Source organism: Microcaecilia unicolor, chromosome 7 (genome assembly GCF_901765095.1).
Source record: "Microcaecilia unicolor chromosome 7, aMicUni1.1, whole genome shotgun sequence".
NCBI classification, from domain to species: Eukaryota; Metazoa; Chordata; class Amphibia; order Gymnophiona; family Siphonopidae; genus Microcaecilia; species Microcaecilia unicolor.
In genome coordinates this window covers 96,363,956-96,387,398 of record NC_044037.1, presented here as the reverse complement: position 1 = coordinate 96,387,398, position 23,443 = coordinate 96,363,956, and the positions used below count along the sequence as shown (strand labels likewise).

Here is a 23,443-nt window from a genome sequence, read left to right as displayed (position 1 = left end):
CTGCTCAGTGTGCTGCTGCGGCTAAGAAAGCGAATAGAATGTTGGGTATTATTAGGAAAGGTATGGAAAACAGGTGTGAGGATGTTATAATGCCGTTGTATCGCTCCATGGTGCAACCGCACCTTGAGTATTGTGTTCAATTCTGGTCGCCGCATCTCAAGAAAGATATAGTAGAATTGGAAAAGGTGCAGCGAAGGGCGACTAAAATGATAGCGGGGATGGGACGACTTCCCTATGAAGAAAGACTAAGGAGGCTAGGGCTATTCAGCTTGGAGAAGAGACGGCTGAGGGGAGACATGATAGAGGTATATAAAATAATGAGTGGAGTGGAACAGGTGGATGTGAAGCGTCTGTTCACGCTTTCCAAAAATACTAAGACTAGGGGGCATGCGATGAAACTACAGTGTAGTAAATTTAAAACAAATTGGAGAAAATTTTTCTTCACCCTACGTGTAATTAAACTCTGGAATTCGTTGCCGGAGAAAGTGGTGAAGGCGGTTAGCTTAGCAGAGTTTAAAAAGGGGTTGGACGGTTTCCTAAAGGACAAGTCCATAAACCGCTACTAAACGGACTTGGAAAAATCCAAAATTCCAGGAATAACATGTATAGAATGTTTGTACGTTTGGGAAGCTTGCCAGGTGCCCTTGGCCTGGATTGGCCGCTGTCGTGGACAGGATGCTGGGCTCGATGGACCCTTGGTCTTTTCCCAGTATGGCATTACTTATGTACTTATGTAAAGTTGAGAGCTGAGAAGAAGGGAGGAGACAAAAGAGATGGTGAGATGATGAAAGCAGAAGGTGGGCAATGTGTTCCTGCAGCAGTATACAGGTTTCAGATGGAGAAAGAGATTGGGATGGGACAGAAGAGAAAGTGTACTAGAGCCATAAGAAGTAACCTAACCACCATACCTCTATTCAGGAAATCTAGACTGCCCTAACTTGACATTTCGTCCTTTAGATTGTAAGCTCCTTTGAGCAGGGACTGTCCTTCATTGTTAAACTGTACAGCGCTGCGTAACCCTAGTAGCACTCTAGAAATGTTAAGTAGTAGTAGTAGTAACGGAGAGAAAATGGTATGTGGCATCTGGAGCGAAGGCCCTGGTAGGATCAGGGTGGGCCTGGGAGTCACCCCGGAGAAGGCTGTGAGGATATGCACCTGGAAGGCAGCTGGTGGGAGCGCTGGGCGCCTCCACCACGCACCTCCCATCCAAGAAAAGGCTTACCAGGGATTAGGCCCTCTGAGGGTCACCTTAATGTAAAAAAAATGTTTTTTTTCTCCCTGTAGTACACTGAAACTGCCACTTCATGTTGGGTGACCACTTTTACTCTCGGGCCCTGTGCTTTTAAGCAGTTGAAGTTGTAAGCATGTTACCAGAATCTACACCTCTAGTGTCATTCCTTTCTGCTTTCACCTTGTAACATATCCAGCAACTTGACGACAGAGATGACTATAGCTACAGGGTGGCTATGGCATGAACTCAAGATATTCGTGACATCCTTGAAGGAATTTAGGATGTATACTGCCTACATCATCATCATTATTATACCTTATAGTCCTTAGCCAAGATGGATGATTCCCATCACTTTTTCCAATGGTCCATAAGATGATGACTACCTATATCATGTGTAACTAATCCATATGCCCAAGCGAGTGATTCAAACCGTTGTCAGCCTCCATTGACTTCTCCACTAGCATCTGTATCATAAAGTAGGAGGGATCTCACTTGGTGCCCATATCCTGAATAAGGTGGTTTATAAGTGTTGCTCACTGTTTTCCTGCTTCTTCCATTGCTGCTGCCCTTGATGTTATGATTAAAATGGCCTGCTATGTACTTGCTCCTATGATTTAAAGATAGAGCAAGATATACATTTGTAAAATTAAATAAATAATTCTTTTGAATCAGTATGTTCTTAGAAAATCTGCTTTAGATATTGGTCAGAATGAAAGAAGAAATGATATTCTACTTTCAGGTGCTCCTTCCCCATTCAATGTCTGATGCTATCCACTGAGTGTGACTTCTCCTGGCCCTGCGTCATAAGAATTGCCATACTGGGTCTTACTGGAGGTCCATCTAGTCCATTATCCTGCTTTCACCAGTGGCCATAACAACATTGGAGATGAAAGCAGATGACTGACTGTTCTTTCTGCTTTGTAGCTAACCTTGTTTATCCACCTGGTTTCTCCCTCTTTAAAAAAGTTATGCTTGATTTTTGGTTGGGAACTGCTGCTCCTAATTCTATAGTATTGTCGATTTCACCACTGTTGCTACTGCTGGCTGCTATAGTTCTTGCTGGCACAGTCTTCCTTTCAGCAGGCTTCTGTGCTCTCCAACATGTCAGCATGATGGAGTTAGAAAGAAAAACAGATCACTACTGGGGTTTAGTTTGACAACACTTGTAAAATTGTTATGTGAATAAAGTTTTCTTAATTTAGTAGTGCTACACTATACCAATGGTAAACTTTGTGAACACACACACATACTCCCCCCCCCCCCCCCCCCCCCCCGATATTCAAAACTATTTACCCGGCCAGGAACTTCTCCTGGCTGGTTAAATAGCGTTTAAGCACCAAACCACTGATATTCAGCTTGAGATTTTTCTGCTGCTGAATATCCCAGTTAGCAGCTATATCACACAACATAGTCAGTTAGGCATGGATATTCAGCACCAAACTGGCTATGTTGAGTGGTCAAAATAGGCCACTTAAATAGCAGGCTTTTCTTTGACTGCTAAAAAGTTAACCGGTTAGCGCTTAATATCGGCATAGCCGATTAACTTGTTAGCAGCCAAAATAAATCGTGATATTCAATGCCTGTCACTGGCTAAGGCCTGGCATTAAATGCCCAGGTTTAATGGCAGCGGACAGCAAATGCACTGCCTGCTGGCAGCTGAATATCAGGCCCATAGACATAAGGGGGTCAGTTAATCACCGTGGGCTACTGTTAAAGATGGGTTATTTTACCACATTGTGTTATTTTAGCACCGAGTTCCATTGCAAAAAATAGGATCTTGTGCTAAAATGTATTTATTTATTTATTTGTTACATTTGTACCCCACATTTTCCCACCTATTTGTAGGCTCAATGTAGCTTACATAGTACCGTAAGGCGTTCGCCAGTCAGTTGATAACAAATACAAGGTTTTATTGTGGTCGAGTGAGGTAGGTGTGTATCAGGCACCATGAGGGTCGAAGGGAATGAAGATTGTATATTGTCCAGTATGATCATTGGTTATGTTGTAGCACATTTTGTGGTAAAATAACCCATCTTAATGATAACCCACTTTGATAACTTTCCCCCCGGTTGTCATGTAAAGGGTAAAGGGTCATGATTTGGTCTTAATTTATTATACGCAGGTACTTTATGGAATGAATGTATTATATGCATGTATTTACTGACTCTAACTCAAAGTTTAATCTCTACAATTCTGTGTGTATCACTATCACCTGTTCATAGAACTCCTTCCAGAACCATTGCTAACTGTGATCCCAGTGTTAGGTAAGATTCAATTTAAATACCTAGGAATGATTCTTAATCACAAATTATCTTGTGTGTGCCCATATTTGGATGAGTGCTCACAGAAAACCCTACTCTATGCTTTGGTAGCTTCCAGGCTAGATTATAGTAGCATTATTTATACAGGGCTTCCATTTTATTACACTGTAAACAAAATATGATCATTAGGGCACTTTTGGCACTCATTTTCAATGCATATGAATGTTTCAAAAGGCTAAAATGGATGTACATGTGCTTGAAACATCCAAATCCCGATTTTGGCAAGGCAGAATGGGGATGTTCAACACTGTTATGGGACTGGACTAGGGAGGGCCTGAAAACTGGATGTCCAACAGTGACTGCTGAAGGGGAAGAAACATCCATGTCTAAAAAGAAGGACTTCCTAAGTTAGACCTGTTTCAGGAATATCCAGGTACTCTGATTGAGCAGCTGTCCACTGGAAGGATTAAGGCATGGCACTTCCTTAACCCCCCAGTGGTTTCTGTCTCCTTCCCTTTCCCTTGAAAGTGACACCAGAAACGGATAGGCATTCTTAACAGAACCTGCTGCAGATCTGAGAAGTAGTCTAGTGGTTAATGTACCCAGGTTCAAATCCCAATTCAGCTTTTTTTTTTTTTTTTTAAATTGTGAGGCCCTCCAGAAACATTTTCGTTGCCCTTCTCTGTACCTTTTCTAATTCTACTATATCTTTTTTGAGATGCGGCGACCAGAATTGAACACAATATTTGATGTGCGGTCGCACCATGGAGTGATACAAAGGCATTATAACATCCTCATTTTTGTTTTCCATTCCTTTCCTAATAATACTTAACATTCTATTTGCTTTCTTAGCCGCAGCAGCACACTGAGCAGAAGGTTTCAACGTATCATCAACGACTTGTATGTTTTATAGCCAAATGGATCAAAACAAAAACATCAATGTTTTAATCTAGACCTGTTTTTAGAATGCATAAGGCACAAAAAAGTGCCCTAAATGACTAGTGGGCTCATTTTTGAAAGAGAAGGACACCCATCTTTCAACACAAATTGGAAGATGGGCGTCCTCCCAGGGTGGTCCAAATTGATATAATCAAAATCCGATTTTGGACATTCCCAACTGCTTTCCGTCGCAGGGACGGCCAAAGTTCAAGGGGCGTATCGGAGACATAGCGAAGTCGGGACTTGGGCGTGCCTAACACATGGACGTCCTCGACCCATAATGGGAAAAAAAGGGCGTCCCTGACGAGCACTTGGACGACTTTACCTGGTCCTGTTTTTCTTATGACCAAGGCATAAAAAGGTGCACGAAAGGACCAGATGACCACCGGAGAGAATCAGGGATGACCTCCCGTTACTCCCCTAGTGGTCACTAACCCTCTCCCACCCTCAAAAAACATCTTTAAAAATATTTTTTGCCAGACTCAGATGTCATACTCAGCTCCATCACAGCAGTATGCAGGTACCTGGAGCAGTTTTAGTGGGTGCAGTGCACTTCAGGCAGACGGACACAGGCCCACCCCCCTCCCTACCTGTTACGTTTGTGGAGGAAACAGTGAGCTCTCCAAAACCCACTGTACCCACATCTAGGTGCCCTCTTCACCTATAAGGGCTATGGTAGTGGTGTATAGTTGTGGGTAGTGGGTTTTAGGGGGGGTTTGAGGGGCTCAGCAGACAAGGTAAGGGAGCTATGTTTCTGGGAGCATTTTATGAAGTCCACTGCAGTGCCCCCTAGGGTGCCCGGCTGGTGTGCTGGCATGTCAGAGGGACCAGTGCAGTACAAATGCTGGCTCCTCCCATGACCAAAGTGCTTGCATTTGGTCGTTTCTGAGATGGGTGTCCTTGGTTTCCATTATCGCCGAAAATCATAAACGACCAAGTCTAGGGACAACCAAAATTTCAAGATTTGGGGTCCCTGACCGTATTATCGAAACAAAAGTTGGACGTCCAGCTTGTTTCGATAATACGGGTTTCCCTGCCCCTCCATTGGGACGTTTTGCGAGGACGTCCTCAACAAAACTTGGGTGTCCCTTTCGATTATGCCCCTCTAGATGGCCACTGGAAGGAATCAGCGATGACCCACTTACTCCCCCAGTGGTCACTGACCCTCCCTCCCACCCCCCAAAGATGTGAATGAAAATAGTACTTACTAGTTTCTATGACAGCTTCAGATGTTATAGCCAGTTCTATTAGAGCAGTCAGTAGGTCCCTGGAGTAGTGAAGTGGTCGGTGCAGTGCACTGTAGAGAAGGGGACCCAGGCCCATATTGCACTATACTTGTCACACGTGGTGGAAACTGTGAGCCCTGCAAAACCCATTGTACTCACATATAGGTGCCCCCTTCACCCATAAGAGCTATTGTAGTGGTGTATAGTTAGGGGCAGTGGGTTGTGGAAGTCTCAGCAGACAAGACAAGGGGGCAACGGTGAGATGTGTGTCTGGGAGTTCTTATATGAAGTCCATAGCAGTGCCCCTTAGGGTGCAACATTACTCTCCTGGGATGTCTGTGTGGCCAGTCTACTAAGATTGCTGGCTCCTTCTACATCCCAATGGTATGATTTTTGCACTTGGATTTTGGCTTTTTTTTTAAAAAATGGACCAAAAAGATAAATGCACAGAGCAAAAAGCCTCTATAATGTGGCCATTTAAAAAAAAAAAGAACATTTTGCTGTTTCGAAAATGGCTGTATTTCCTATTTGGAATGCTGCCAGTGAACATAGCATTGTGAAGTTCGCTGAGTAAGCAAAACCAGTAGACACTAGAGATGGGCTATCTTTTGTAATGACAGGGGAAATGTTAATGACATATCCAACATCACTGCATGTCATAAACAACAAAAAAAGGGGGGATGCAATTCAGGGGCGTAGCCAGACTTCAGAGGGAGGGTGGTACAGAGCCTGAGGTGAGGGGGCACATTTTGGCCCCCCCTGGTGCCACCTACCCCCCTGCCATTTTAACCGCCGCCATTTCTGACCCCCCCCCGCCGCCACCACCACCTTTGACCCCCCCGGTGTCAACCCTTTCGACCCCCTCTTCCCACTGCCACCACCACCTTTGACCCCCCCCGGCGCCAACCCTTTCAACCCCCCGCTGTCGCCAACCCTCCCCGGCCACCGCCGTTGGGTACCTTTGTAGAGTTGCAAATTGGCAAAACACATTTTATGGCTGCTCATCCCTAGTAGATACATGTCCAAAAGTGTCATAAAGCAGCATGTTGGTGTATTTCTTCTCAAAACATCCAAATTGTTATTTTCGAAACCTGTTTTGCAAACGTCTATGCAATTAGTCTGTAGTGCATCTAAATCACAAAGGGTGTGTTGGGGGCGTTTCAAAGGAATTAGGGCGTGCCTAACACTTGGACGTTTTACTGCCATAATGGAACAAAATGAAAACATCCAGGGCAAAAATGTAAATGCTTTGGTCTAGATCTGTTTTTAGAATCAATTAAGCACAAAAAGGTAACCTAAATGACCAGGTAACCACTGGAGGGAATCAGGGATGGCCCACTTACTCCTTCAGTCCTCACTGACCTCCACCCCCAAAAGATGTGAATAAAAATAGTACTTACCAGCCTCTATGACAGCCTCAGATGTTATAGCCAGGTCTATTAGACCAGCATGCAGGTCCCTGGCAAGTCTAGTGGTCAGTGCAGTGCATTGTAGACAGGTAGACCCAGGCCCATGTCTCCCCCTACCTGTTACACTTGTAGTGGAAACTGTGAGCCCTCCAAAACTCACCAGAAACCCACTGTATCAACATATAGGTTCTCCCTTCACCCATAAAGGCTATTGTAGTGGTGTACAGTTGGGAGTAGTGGATTTTGGTTGAGTTTTGTAGGGCTCAGCAGACAAGGTAAGGGAGCAATGGTGAGATGGGAACATTTATATGAAGTCCCCAGCAGTGCTCCATTTCTCTCCTGGGATATCTGGGGGACCAGTCTATTGAAAATGCTGACCCTTCCTACATCTGAATGGCTTGACTTTCTACATTTTTCACTTGTACATTTTTTTTTTCAAAAAAAGCCTGAAAAGATAAATGCACAGAGCACAAAAACTTGTTACAAACTGTATTTTTGAAAAACAAAATTGATGTTTTGTGGTTTCAAAAATGGTCATGTTTTCTATTCGGGATTTCAGTCCGACTTGGATGTCATATTGAAAATACCCCTCACAATCTTACAAGCATAACAAAAGAACAAAGAAAAAGCAGTATGAAAGTGATACACATTTATGAAAAAAAAAAATAAACATTTTGGGGATAACATTTTTAATTTATTCATGGCATCCAAATCTCTGTGTTTTGTTTACTAAAGATCCATGCAAATGCTTAACTGCAGATTTCAGGATCTGTTAGACATAACAATTTAGTGTGCCAGAGATTTAGTAGCATTGCCTTAAAAAAAAAAAAAAGAACCCCTCCCCCCCCCCCCCCCCCCCCCCCCCCCCCCCGTTCCTACAGAAAACCTGGCTCTAGCATCCAGGTGACCATTTAATTGTAAGGCACCTCTGTTTCTTCATAAAATAGTAACCCAGAACCAGTCACAATAGTGTGTAAAATCACATGCACAAATTTATGCCTACTCCAAAGATGGTGTAAATGGGTGCATGTATTCTCTGTGTGCATGTGTATTTTATAAAGTATATATATCACCTCCACTCCAACCAAACTACACCACTGGGAGACGTAGGCAATATATGCAGCCTTTCAGTTCACATACTTTTTACACACATACACCCCTGTGCAATTGTGGAACAGTCCTTTCCTGCATATAAAATAGTAGTTGCATGCAGGAAATGTTTACAAAACGCCCCCCCCCCCCCACCCACACACACACACACACACACACACACACACACACACTGAAAGCTGCTGCTGGGCTAAAGATCTGCAAACAAGTAGGCGGGAACAACTTTATTAGACTCCTTGTTTACCCTGTGGATTAGCTTTTCAGAATATTTCAGAGATATTAAAAGTGGGACCGTTCACCACTGCAGACATCTAAATAAACTCACTGACTAACAAGGACAGCGCAGAAGGACATTCACATTCATATCTGAAAGTTGGGTTTTTTTTTTTTAGTTTCGGTTTTACTGTGTGAGCAGACTGCCAGTTCTGGTTACGCTCTGTGCTGCTCGGCAAATTTCTTAACTTGTGACTGTACAGACCAGAAATAGGAAGGAAGGATCTGCGAGCAAGAACTTCCAGGCAGACAAAGCAGGACAGACAGGATTCTTCTTCTGGGTCTCTTTTCCCTGACAGCTCATTGGCTTGGAGTATTTTGCAGCCTTCCTGAAGAGGTAAGTGCTGTTTGATAAGTTTCATATCCCCCAGGGTTTTCTGTGGTTAAAAGAAGAATGTGTGTTAAAGAAATGTAGCAAAGCAAAATCAACAAGTTTAAAGGTGAAACAAAGATTTGGAACTCTAAATTGGTCCTACCCCTATTAAACAAGTATCTAGTACTAACAAGTGTATACAGGAGTTCAAAGACGCATCTAAGAGATTGCCTCTGCTCAGTGAATCTTAAGACAGACAAAACAAGTATTTGGGAAGAGGCAGTGAATAAATAGAACAAGGTAAAGGGATGGATCCATCTTCTACCAGGATGCATGATAAGTGTCAGGGTAAGTTGATAAGGGCCACATCCTCCAAGACACCGAGGTTCATATTCAAAAGGATTTATAGTTAACTTTTTTTTTAGCATGGCTTCTAATGGCTCAGGAAGATCTTCATTTGTTAAAATTCATGTACCGTCATATCTTGCATATGCATCCTGTATGAACATGTATATCCTGGAGGAAAGGAGAAACGGGTGATATGATACAGATGTTCAAATATTTGAAAGGTATTAATCCACAAACGAACCTTTTCCGGAGATGGGAAGGTGGTAGAACTAGAGGACATGAAATGAGATTGAAGGGGGGCAGACTCAAGAAAAATGTCAGGAAGTATTTTTTCACGGAGAGAGTGGTGGATGCTTGGAATGCCCTCCCTCGGGAGGTGGTGGAGATGAAAATGGTAACGGAATTCAAACATGCATGGGATAAACATAAAGAAATCCTACTCAGAAGGAAGGGATCCCCAGAAGCTTAGCCGAGATTGGGTGGCAGAGCCGGTGGTGGGAGGCGGGGCTGGTGGTTGGGAGGCAGGGCTAGTGCTGGGCAGACTACGGTCTGTGCCCTGACAATGGCAGATACAAATCAAGGTAAGGTATACACAAAAAGTAGCACACGTGAATTTATCTTGTTGGGCAGACTGGATGGACCGTGCAGGTCTTTTTCTGCTATCATCTACTATGTTACTATCCAGCTCATAATCAAAAGTGATCGCCGGCCATTTCCCGACACAAATCGGGAGATGGCCGGCGATCTGGGAAAAGTGGCAAAATCGGTATAATCAAAAGCTGCTTTTTTTGACAGCATCGCTGCTTTCCCGTCGCCTCGCCGGCGAAAGTTCAAAGGGGTGTGTCGGCGGTGAAGCGAAGGCGGGACATGGGTGGGTATGGACTTGGCTACCAGATAGCCGGCTTTCGCCAATAATGGAAAAAAAATACGGTGTTAAGCAGTATTTCGCCGGGTTTCCTTGGTCCTTTTATTTTCACGACCAAGCCTCAAAAAGGTGCCCAACTGACCACATGACCACTGGAAGGAAGCGGAGATGACCTCCCTGTACTCCCCCAGTGGTCACTAACCCCCTCCCACCAAAAAACCCCCCACTTTAAACACTTTTTTTCCAGCCTGTATGCCAGCCTCAAATGCCGTACCCACCTCCATGACAGCAGAATGTATTCTGTCCTCCGACAGCCCTTTTCTGCTTGTGATGTTGCTCTGGGGTGAGTGTGACACCTTTTCTGTTATTTGCACTGCAGAGTCACATCAGCAATGCATTGTGGTGGGTGTAGGTATTGGAAGTTGGTAGACTCTACTCCCCTGGTGCTTTCCCCCTGCTTACTGGGTCAGAGTGTGCCCTGTTTTGTTTCCTGTTGTAGTCCATGCGGTAGTGGCCATTTTTGTAAGCCAGTTTTAGTTCCCTTTCCTGTGTTACCCATGTTACAGAATTTAGTTATTACCTTGAATGGTGCTGAAAGAGGGCATTGTACACCATTGTGCCAGCTCTGACCTATTGCTAATCTTAGTACCAGGGGACTCCTTGCCAGTGGGGCACAACCTCTGATCTGCAGTTAACTGTGAGTAAACGTGCATATTTCAAGAAAGGACTTTTTCAGAGAGATTAGTCTTCAGGTGTGAACTGGTGTGCCAAAGTTATACAGCAGCAATAAGTCCTAGAGGCTGTATGCAGGTCCCTGGAGCAGTATTAGTGGGTGCAGTACATTTGTGGATAGTGGGTTTTGGGTGGGTGGGTTGGGGGGCTCAGCTCCCAAAGTAAGGGAGCTATGCACGTGGGAGCTTTTCTGAAGTCCACCGCAGTGACCCCTAGGGAGCCCGGTTGGTGTCCTGGCATGTCAGGGGGGCCAGTGCACTAAAAATGCTGGCTCCTCCCACGGCCAAATGCCTTGGATTTGGCCGGGGTTTGAGATGGCCGACATAACTTTCCATTATCGCTAAAAAACGAAGTCTGCCATCTCAAACCCTGGCCAAATCCAAGGCATTTGGCTTTCCAGAACCGTATTATCGAAACAAAAGATGGCCGGCCATCTTTTTCGAAAATACGGGTCTGGCCAGCTGTTTGCGGCACCGCCAAAATACATCACCGGCCATGTATTTCGCCAGCGCCATTCGATTATTCCCCTCCACGTTACTATACATAATTTAAAATACAATAAACAAGAGATAGGAGAAACAGCTGGGAGACAGGAAGACAAGAGCAAAACACTGGCCCGGGAAGGGGCAAGAAACAGGGAGTAACCTTGGGCTGAGAAAAGGTAAAAGGGCAAGAAATGGGAAAAATACAGGACTGAAACAGACAGAGACAGAGAAGGTGAAGAGAGACCGAGAGAGACAGGACTGGTAGAAGCTGAGAGATGGAAGCTACAGAGACTTTGTTTGGTGTGAGAGGTAGGGGATAGGATAGGGGCTATGAAATAACTAAGGCATGAGAGAGAAAGAGGAATGTAACTGGATGAAGAATTAGGGAAAGAAGTATTTGGAAAAGAGTTAAAAAAAAGAAAAAGGAAGATGGAGGATTGAGGGGCCCTTTTACTAAGCTACATAGGCGCCTATGCGCATCCTACACATGTCAATTTTGAACTACCACCCGGCTACTGCGTGGCCTGGGCGGTAATTTCATTTTTTACGTACATCCACTAAGCGCACAGGAAAATATATTTTATTTTCTGGCATGTGGCGCTAACCGGCGGTAATTGGCATTGTATGCACGTAGACCATTACTGCCCAGTTAATGTGTGAGACCTCACCGCTAAGTCATTGGGGGGCGGTAAGGTGTCAGGTCCAAAATGGACACGCGACAATTTTTATTTTGCCGCATATCCATTTTCATCCAAAAAAGGCTTTTTTTGCAGGTGCGCTGAAAAATGGATCTGTGCGCATCCAATACACGCATCTACACCAGAGCAGGCCACTTCGGCGGACCCCTGAGACAGTTGGGAGTCTGTGCTGAGCATGAGGGAGGGGTAGCAGAGGATGGAAAAGAAAATGAGGCTGAGATTAAGTAGGCAGTGAAGGAACAAGAATAGGACAGATGGAGTGATGGAAGGTTGCCAGGATACAAAGGGAGAGAAACATAAAGAAGTGCTGGTGGATAGAAATAAGGCAAAAAAAGATAGAAGTGACACAAAAGAGCAGCATTAAACAGGAGAGAGAGAGAGAGAGAGAGAGAGAGAGAGGGACAATGGAGGAAAGCCACAAAAGGGAAAAATAGAACAAAAAATAAAATGGAAAGTCACGTGAAGATAGAATATCCTCCTTCGTTGTTTTCTCTCTCTCCTGTGACCTTGTCTACTGTACTTTGTATTATTGTTTGTTATTAATTGTTGTACGCCACATTGAGCCTGCCTATGGGTGGGAATACTGTGGGATATAAATGTCATAAATAAATAAATAAATATGAAGCCAGAAGAGAAACAGTAGTATGATGTAAGAAAAAACAAAGGTGCAACACATATTTTAAACATCTATGGAACATTTTCATTAATTTTTACGTTATATTTTAAATAGAATTAGTAGCACAGTTTTACATGTATTGTTCCTGAAGCTCTTTTAAAGGACCCCATAAACAGATGCAGTGCCTGAGCCTCTGAGCCCACTAACATGTCATCTGAAGGAAATCTTTGAGGTCTTGAAATGGTCAGGCACTACAATGTACTCTTTGTACTGGTGCTTTACAAAAGTGTTTCTCAACTCAGTTTGAGAGAGCCCCCAGCTAGATCTCAGAATGAATTAATTCATTACTTAGGAGCCCTTTTACTAAACTATGCTAAAAAAAAGTGGCCTGCACTATGATTTACACATGGGTTTCCTGCACACTGAGGCCATTTTTAGCACATCTGTAAAATGGCCACATTTCCTATTTCCCTCATTAATGGCTACGTACTAATTCCCCGAGTCCTGACCAACACCTATTTTCTAGGCAGTAAGGTCTCCTGCACTAACCACATGCTAATTACTACTACTACTCATCATTTCTATAGCGCTACTAGACGTACGCAGCGCTGTACACCTGAACATGAAGAGACAGTCCCTGCTTGACAGAGCTTACAATCTAATTAGGACATCAAACAGGACAAACGAGATAAGGGAATATTAAAGTGAGGATGGTGAAATAAGGGTTCTGAACAAGTGGATAAGGGTTAGGAATTAAAAGCAGCATCAAAAAGGTGGGCTTTTAGCTTAGATTTGAAGACAGCCAGAGATGGAGTTTGACGTACCGGCTCAGGAAGTCTATTCCAGTCTAATCAGTTAGTACGTGGCGATCGCTGAATGAATAGCGCTGGGCATGCCTACTCTCCGCCCCCAAAGTGCTGGGCATGCCAACTCTCCACCCCCAAACACACCCCAGCACTAAAAAATAAAGGTCCCTATTTACTAAGCCATGCTACAGGCACGCTAGCATTTTTCGCGTGTGCTAAGCATTAGCATGCACAAACTGTGTAGATGCCCATAATATTCCTATGGGCGTCTACACGGTTAGCACACGCTAACTTTTAGCATGTGCTAAAAATGCTAGCGCACTTTATTAAACAGGACCCGTGGAGGGGCATAATCGAACGGGTGCCCAAGTTTTCCTGAGGGCGTCCTCGCAGGACATCCCTGCGAAGAGGCGGGGAAACCCGTATTATCAAAACAAGATGGGCGGCCATCTTTTGTTAGAGATGGTCGTCCCTAGAGATGGTCATCCCTAGAGATGGTCCTCCCTGATTTTCGGCGATAATGGAAACCGAGGACGCCCATCTCAGAAATGACCAAATCCAAGCCCTTTGGTCGTGGGAGGAGCCAGCATTCATAGTGCACTGGTCCCCCTGACATTACAGGACACCAACCGGGCACCCTAGGGGGCACTGGACTTCAGGAAAAGCTCCCAGGTGCATAGCTCCCTTACCTTGTGTGCTGAGCTCCCCAAAACCCACGCCACACAACTGTACACCACTACCATAGCCCTTAGGGATGAAGGGGGGCACCTAGATGTGGGTACAGTGGGTTTCTGGTGGGTTTTGGAGAGCTCGCTGTTTCCTCCACAAACGTAACAGGCAGGGAGGGGGATGGGCCTGGGTCCGCCTGCCTGAAGTGCACTGCAGTACCCACTAAAACTGCTCCAGGGAACTACATATTGCTGTCATGGAGCTGGGTATGATATTTGAGGCAGGCATAGAGGTTGGAAAAATATTTTTAAAGTTTTTTTTTAGGGTGGGAGGGGGTTAGTGACCACTGGGGGAGTAGGGGGAGGTCACCCCGATTCACTCCGGTGGTCATCTGGTCATTTAGGGCACATTTTTGTGGCTTGGTCGTAAAAAAAAAGGACCAAGTAAAGTCGGCCAAGGGTTCGTCAGGGACGCCCTTCTTTTTTCCATTATCGGCCGAGGACTCCCATGTGTTAAGCACGCCCTAGTCCCGCCTTTGCTATGCTTCCGACACGCCCCCATGAACTTTGGTCGTCCCCGCGTTGGAAAGCAGTTGAGGGCGCCCAAAATCGGCTTTCGATTATGCCGATTTGGGCGACCCGGGGAGAAGGATGCCCATCTCTCGATTTGTGTCAAAGGATGGGTGCCCTTCTCTTTCGAAAATGAGCCCAAAAGTCTTTTAGCTTGTGGGAAGTGCATGCAGATGCCACAACTACTGCGAGACACCTGAGCACGGCCTGTGGTAGTGATTTTTAACCAGCGGTAAACACACAATGCTTACCACAGCTTAGTAAAAGGACCCCTTAGTGTCCCCAAAATGTTGTAGCAAGAACAATCTGGACATAGACATTAGAAATTACAACAGTAAAAATATTCAAATAACAGTATGTATTATTTATTTATTTATTGGTTCTTATATCCCACATTATCCAAAATCAATTTCAATTCAATGTGGCTTACGTGCATGACAAAAGTTGAATTACAAAGAGTGAGATTTGAAGATTACAAAGCGAGAGAACAATTTTACAACTAGTGCAGTGCTATTTTTTGAGTTCTTTGAGTCAGAGAAGTAGGTATCCTGGAGTTCCTGAGCCGGTGAGCTGACCTCACCAACCGAGGCGACTTGGATGTGGAGAAGACCAAGGTACCCAACGCAAGAGAGCAGCGATGCTAGTGAAGATTTGATACACCGGTAACATTATTGTGTGCACACAAATTGAAAAAAATATATATATCAGATCTGAGTACCATAATTGGGGTTGTGTACATGTTTGGGATGCTTTATGTTATTGCAGAAGTGGGGTCGGGCTCTTGGTAACCGTAATTGTAGTTTTGAACATCTTATTGCCTTTGTAACTTATCACAAAGTATTTAACACCTTGCACTATTTTATTTAATACTAGCAAACTTTAACAATTGGTACCAACATTAAGGAACATATCCAAATGTTTCTATTTATTTTACCATTTAGTAAAATATTCAATACTTTTCTTGTCAAATCCCTTAGTTGTGTGGAGTTTATTTGAAAACCCTATTTGAAACTGTGACATTCCTATATATTTATTTCTTTATATATTGTACCGCTCCACCACTAGGGGGATTACAATATCCATGAGATACAGGGGAGGCAGTACATGGAAATGTCTGTGATGCATATCCTGAAATCCAGACTGGCCAAGCAGCCTCTGAGGACCTCGTTCAGAAACATGATCTGGCAGCTGACATCTGATATATAATAGCTGACTAGACAGCAAAAGCCATATATTTAATTTAATTTAAAACAGCCTAAAACCGAAACTATAGGGGTTCAGCCCTTCTCTGAGACACATTGCTGTAGAGAGATGTAGAGATGGACAGTCAATTTCCCAGTACTCAATTCTTTATAGGGACCTTTGCACAAGAGTACCTGGAACTGACTGCCAGCCCAGCATAATATAAACCAGGGGTGGGCAAACTTGGTCCTTGAGGGTCACAGTTCATTTGGGTTTTCAGGATTTCCACAATGAGTATGCACAGGATCTATTTGCAGACAATAGAGGTAGTGCATGCAAACAGATCTCATGTATATTCATTATGGAAGCCATGACAACCTAAATGGGTTGTGGCCTTCAGGTATCAAGTTTGCTCACCTCTGGTGTAACCAAACCAGCTGTGGCCACAAGGAGCCAGTGACAAATGCTAAGTAGAGAGAAAAACTGAAAATAGATCACAAACATGTTACACAACCAGGGATTTCCTCTGCTTATCAGAAGAAAAGGACAGAGAGGGGTAATGGAGACAGATTTTTGAACCATTTACCTGAATTTTAAACTAGCTGATCTAGAAAAAGAACCTGCCCAGTTGTTTCTAACTGGGAATTAACTAGACTGTATGTGTAATAAAGGTACATGCATGCTGTATAACTTTGGACTATTTATTTATGTATTTATTTATTTCATTTATATCCCACATTATCCCAAACAAGCTTGAGTTCAATGTGGCTTACAATAAACAGAATAGGATACATAACAAAGAATAATGCATAAGAAAGTAATTTCTTGTAAGAATCCAATTTTACAATACAGTATCATAAACATACTGGGATAGCTATGGATGTTTAACAAAGTTAATTGTAAATAGAGTAATAACCAATTCAGGTAATAATTAATAGTTTGAGATATGGTTATTCTTTGTGAGGGTTTGTTTGAATAGGAACGATTTGAGGATTTTGCAGAATCTAGTATATTCCTGTATATTTCTTATTTTGGGAGTTAAGGAGTTCCACCATTTGGTTCCTAGGTAAGTGAAGTCTGCAGAGTAGGCAGTTTTGTAGATCACGTTTTTGCAATTTGGGAGGTGTAATCTGAGATATTTTCTTGCCTCATATTTAAAATTGTCTTCTTAGAGCAGCATTTTCCACCCAGTGTGCTGCTGCACATTGGTGTGCCACATCTGCTTCCCAGATGTGCCACAGACGTTTTCTGTCACTGCTGTCCTGTCCCCAGCCAGCGACTCGGTATTATAAGATCTCTTCAGTAGCGGTTAGTGGCAGTGGGTAGCTATTCAGACAGCCTGCTAGCACCAACCCCCAAGTCTTCCCTATCATGTAACTTCACATATCCACATAGGCGTGAAGTATTAGCGTGAAGGCTCGGTTTGGCGCAAGCAGGCTATCTGAATCGCTGCAGACCACTATAGGAAAAGAGGTGAGGGGAAAATAGATAAGCTAAATTCCCCAGTCTGTGTACCCAGATACCACGAGGAAGGTAATGGAACCTTCAGATTAAATCTATTTTAATTTGGCCATACATTGTTAACTGGCTCAATTATAGTGAGTCCTCATGTTTGAGTGTGTTCCTGTGGCAGTTTGCTAATTCTCATCCCAAATTTTAACCAGATTATTACATAGTGAAAATTGCATGCCATTCAGATTGTGTCCATTTGGTATGACCTCATTACTTTGTCATTACAGGGGTAGTTCTATAAACGTGTGCCTGGTGGAAGTCTATTGTAAAGGAATTTAGGTTTGAAGATAACACAATGATTAAAAATGTAATTATTGAACTTTAAACACAATCTTAGTACTTTGAATGATAAAATATATATCCTTAAAAAAACTAATGGTGTGCCTTGACAATTTTTGCGCCTTGTCAGTGTGCCATGAGATGAAAAAGGTAGAAAATCACTGCCTGAAGAGCACAGAGTCACTCTATGGTACATGCAGGCCTACATCCAAATTTTACAAGAGAAACCCTGTGTGGAATTTCCGTTTGATCATAAGTAGAGGAGTGTGGTAGCCGTGTTAGTCCACTCTTAAGGTTATCAATAGAAATCAAACAAAATAAAACATGGAAAAGAAAATAAGATTATACCTTTTTTATTGGACATAACTTAATACATTTCTTGATTAGCTTTCGAAGGTTGCCCTTCTTCGTCAGATCGGAAATAAGCAAATGTGTCAGCTAGCACATTTGCTTATTTCCGATCTGACGAAGAAGGGCAACCTTCGAAAGCTAATCAAGAAATGTATTAAGTTATGTCCAATAAAAAAGGTATCATCTTATTTTCTTTTCCATGTTTTATTTTGTTTGATTTCTATTGATAACGTTTGATCATAGAAAGCTGACAGTGGAGAGGTAGCTGCCTATAACATTTCCACTTGTAATAAAGCAGATGCCAATGTATGCATGATAAGTCTGTGTAGAGCTTTCAAAATAAAAACGCTGCATGGCTTTTCCTAACCTGACCAAATTCTATTCTTTCTCTGCCTCTTTTCCAACCTGGGTTAAAGTCCCTGCAGGAAAGTTGTGAGAACTTCCCTCTTTATATTTCTTTTTTCTGAACTGTGATGTCAGTGATTGCTGTTTCATGTCAGTGATTCAAGATTAAATTTAAGTTTCGTTTCACTGTAGTTTATTTTCCTCCTGCATGATGATGGAGCAAGAAGATGGATTAATCTTAAATGCCCTGGAAAATCTGGGTCAGGATGATTTCAAGCGCCTTAAATTCCAGTTGAGTATTATGACAATAGAGGGGAAAAGTCCCATCCCCTGGGAGCGGCTTCAGGACTCAGACCGGGCTGCAACACTTATGCTCCTGAAGGACTTCTATGGCAAAGATGCAGTGGACACAGCAGTTACAGCTCTAGAACAGAGTAACTTTAGAGACACGGCCTCCATGTTGGAAAGAAATGGTACGTAGAGCATGAGCATTGCTATGGGGTGACATGGGGTAACAAGTGCCACCCCCCTAAAATGGCTTTCAGCCATCAGATTGGGCCTGGAATAACCCATCCCCTGCCTGAACCAATGGCTTGCTGACCCAGCTATTTCTGCGGCATGCTGATCTGTCTCTCTCTTTCCCACTCTACAGGCCTCTCTCCTCCTAGTAGCAACAGGAGATGCATTCACAATAAGAGCTGCAAAATCTCATAGCATGAAAGTGGTCCTGTGGCGGCAAGAGATGACATGTTTTTAAATGCTTCTCCTGTTGCTGATAAGCGAGGAGGCTATGCACTGTGAAGAAGAATCAGCTCAGGTTCAGAGAAAAAAAAACTCCTAATGGATGGAGGAAGGTGCAGGAAACAAGAGGGAGAAGGAAAGAAAGTAGCCAATTAAGGGATGAAAAGGAGAGAGAAAAGAGCCTCTAGTAAGATGGAGGAATGCAGGGATGGGGCAGGCGAGGAAGGCAGCACCTTTGGAGGAAAAGAGGGAAGAGCTAATAGAAGGCAGGAGGAGATAAGAATGTAGGAAACAGCTTTTAGTGTGAAGGTAGGAGGGAGGATGGGAAAGAGAGGGAGAGGATAAGAAAGGAGCAATTGCCAGTTAAGGCAGAAGGAAGGGGGGGGGGGGGAAGAGCCCTTGGGTTTCTGATGGGAGGAAGTGAACATGAAAGAGAAGGAGGAAGAAACAGGCAGCAAAGACTCTCTAGAGTGGGAAGGAGGGGATGAAAAGAGGGAAAGAAGCAATGACAGATTGGAGAGGAAGGGAGGGGATGCAAAGAGGGAAAGAAGAGTCTCCAGTGGGAGTAGGACAACATGGAGAAATAGAAACAGAAATGCATTTCTTGCTGTACTGTGCAAAATACAAAGGTATCAGAGATGCTGCACGTGTATGTAATGAGGGGTGATTGGTACCTGTGGAGGGGCATAATCGCTATCTCCATGGGCGTTTATCTCCAAGAACGGGTCCGTGAAGGGGCGGGCCGAACCGTATTTTCGAAAAAATGGACGTTTTTGAGCTGGGCGTTTGTTTTTTTTTAGCGATAATGGAAACTAAAAACGCCCAGCTCAAAAACGTCCTAATCCGAGCCATTTGGTCATGGGAGGGGCCAGGATTGGTAGTACACTGGCCCCCCCTGATATGCCAGGACACCAAGTGGGCACCCTAGGTCAGTGCGGTGGACTTCAGAAAAAGCTCCCACACGCATAGCTCCCTTACCACAGGTGCTGAGCTCCCAACCCCCCTCTCCCAAAACCCACTACCCACAAATGTACAACACTACCATAGCTCTTAGTGTTACAGGTGGGGGGGGGGGGGGGATGGGCCTGGGGCCACCTGGCTGAAGTGCACTGCGGTACCCACTAAAAGTGCTCCAGGGACCTGCATACACGCAGGCCTCTAGGACTTGTTGCTGCTGTATAACATTGGCACAGCAGTTGACACCTGAAGACTAATCTCTCCGAAAACGTCCTTTATTGGAATAACCGCATTTACTCACAGTTAACTGCAGATCAGAGGTTGTGCCCCACTGGCAACGAGTCTCCCTGGTACTGAGATGAGCAGTAGGTCAGAGCTGGCAGAATGGTGTACAGTGCCCTCTTTCAGCCATATTCAAGGGAAGAACTAAGTTCTGTAACGTGGCTAACACAGGAAAGGGAACTAAAACTTGCTTACAAAAATGGCCACTACCACATGGACTACAACAGGAAACACAACAGGGCACACTCTGACCCAGTAGGCAGGGGGAAAAGCACCATGGGAGAAGAGCCTAACTACCAACATCGTGAGACTGTAACACAAGCTAATGAAATCACGGAGCCCAATACCCTACACCCCACCACAATGCAATGCTGATGTGACCCTGTACTGCACCCGAGAGCCACATCTGACCCAGGGAAAGGCTGTGACAGGATCAAACACATTCTGCTGTCATGGAGGTGGGTACGGCATTTGAGGCTGGCATACAGGCTGGAAAAAAAGTTTGTAAAGTGGGTTTTTTTTGGTGGGAGGGGGTTAGTGACCACTTGGGGAGTCCGGGGAGGCGATCCCCGATTCCCTCCAGTGGTCATCTGGGCAGTTGGAGCACTTTTTTGGGACTTGTTCGTGAAAAAAAAGGGTCCAAAAAAAGTGACCCAAAATTGCGGTAAAAACGCCTTTTTTTTTTCGATTATCAGCTAAAGACGCCCATCTCTCCTCTGCTGATAACCATGCCCCAGTTCCACCTCCACCACGCCTCCGACATGCCCCCGTTAACTTTATTCGTTTCCGCGACGGAGTGCAGTTGGAAACGCCCAAAATTGGCTTACGATTATACCGATTTGGGCGCCTTTGCGAGATAAATGTCTATCTCCCGATTTAGGTCGCACTATAGGTGTTTTTCTCTTTCGAAAATAAGCTGGATAGTGTATCTGGAGTCTGATTAACCTTTTACAAAAATAGTAGTTATTCAGTTGGGACCAAGGCCAGGACCAACACTTTCCTGGAGGTGATAATCAGCTTTCACAGTCTTCCTTCGCTTCACTCTCTCAGAAACTCAGTCCACACCAGGCTGTTTGGTTGTGATCCATCTAGGTGTTTGGTGGAATATAAATACATAAATAAATACAGAATGCTAAGCTGCCCCAATTCACTGTTCTTTGGAGTGGGGACTGTTACGTGACACAGCTACTCCCACAAGAGTAAAGCTGAGGGCTCAGAAGCTCCAATTTAACACCCCTAACCCCATCCAAGAAAAATGAATCATCCCATCCCAAATTTGTGCAACTAGGCTCAATTCAACTTCAGCCCCTCATTCCCCCTTGCATCCAGCCTCCTCCTCTTTCTTTCATTCATCCCTATTGCTGGCAGTCCCTCCTCCCCCTTATACCAGCCCAGCCTCCTTCCTCCTTTTCCTCTTTCCACCTTTGCACTCATCCCCTCCTCCTCTTGTTCATCCTCTTAGTTGTCCCCAATTCCCACCTTTACTTTTTCCCCTTTACTCCAGTTCAGGCCCCTTTTCCTTCTCCTACTCTCACTCATCCCCCTTGCCCCTGCTCCTTGCTCCTCCTAGCTCACAGACTCCTCACTCTGTTGCTCCCCGTCCAGCCTCCACTTCATCATCTCACTTTTCATTAAAACTTTGTTGAATAATGTTATTAATTATAATGACAGTTGTACTGGGTGGCTAAAATTGGTTGGGGAGAGGTGGTTCTTTATGCATATGCAACTCTTGTTTGGATATAAGCGTGAAAAGGTCTACATAAATATATTTTTTAATGGACTGGTTCAAGGTTGGGGCTGAGACTAGTAAAACTAGGAGGCTGACTGGCACTTTAATCTACTCATTCTAGAAAAATAAATTGTCACATGGTTGTAACATGAATTCCTGCATGCAGTAGTTCTAGTTGAGGCTTTATACATTAGCCAAAAGGCTTCAGTACTGCCAGAGGCTTGATATAGTCCAGGCATAAAAGATTCTCACTTTACAGAGTTATAAGCACAAGTATGCAGTTCAATAGCCATCACATATAAATATTTATCTGAGCAACTATGAAATAAGATTCCACGATTCATTACATCATTTTTTGTTTCTGTTTCTAGACCAATAAAGTTTGCTCTGGAACAGGAGTATAGTGTTGGAATTGGAAGGGCTGATTTATTATTTATTATAATCATGACTTGTAGAGTGTAAGAATTACCGAGGGTAATGTTATAATGGAGCATTTAGGTAGGAAAGGCAGATAGGTGCATATGTTGCACTTATGTTCTAATTGGGCCATCCGTTTTGCATGTTTTATTCCATTCCCTCTCTCTAACCCTGGAATGTCCAATTTTTTGCAACTCTGTTTTGCCACTGCAGAGTGGTAGACAAATTTCAGTGCCCAGGATATCCAAATAACTTCCCTCTATCTTTTTGACTATAATAGGAAATCTTAGAGAATTCCTCTTGATAAAGGACGGTTATTCTTGCCAGTTGAGCACTGTAATTCTCCGTCAGACACATATTTATCTAGTCACATTTTCAATTTGCTACTGTAGATACAAACCAGGCAGCTGCTGTGCTTTGGATCTAAAAACTGTTCCAAAGTAAACTTTATCTCCAGTGACAGCTTGTGATGAGAAGAATGAAAGAGCTGATAAGGAGGATGCAGAAAAGGAGTCAGAGGTGAATTCAATTGGAAAGAGGGGTGGAGGGATGAAGACAGGAAGGAAAGAGGTTGGAAGGAGGAAAATGAGAGGGCTGCAGGAAGGTAGGAGGAACGGAGATTAGGAGGATATGATTAGCAAACCTATTTCTTCTCTGGCAAGAAGACAATGGAGAAAATTTATGAATCTCTGTTCATTCCTAAACAAGTTACTTCACTCAAAAGCAGCAAAATGGGATGGGCCTGACCAAATATTTAAATCCCCCACAGCATCAGCAACTATTGAGCCTGGAGGCAGGGCCACAAATTGGGTTGCTTGTCTCCATTAACAAGCTCATAAGAATTCATGATGTGTGTCCTTATCTTTGAACATAATATGATGCTTGTTTAGCTGGCCATAAAAACTTGTGGATAGTTCTTCTGATTTCTGATTTTTTAAAAATGAACAATGCTAACTAAAGACATTCCTCTTTCAGTTTTGGGTTTCTCCTGGAAGAAGAAGAAGAAAGAAACAAAAGGTAAGATGATATTTATACCAAGGACATATACAGAATAAAGAAAATTGTGTTTACCTCCTCCAGGGACGGACCAACCATATG

At 43.8% G+C, this 23,443-nt stretch overlaps 1 long non-coding RNA gene across 1 annotated transcript; it reads left to right on the top strand.

The window, feature by feature from the left end:
• Positions 1-8,417: 8,417 nt before the first annotated feature.
• On the top strand, positions 8,418-23,361 carry LOC115474054. Its single transcript, XR_003942802.1, has 3 exons — positions 8,418-8,786; positions 18,412-18,692; positions 23,321-23,361. It is a non-coding gene; the product is annotated as an uncharacterized LOC115474054 (long non-coding RNA).
• Positions 23,362-23,443: the final 82 nt, after the last annotated feature.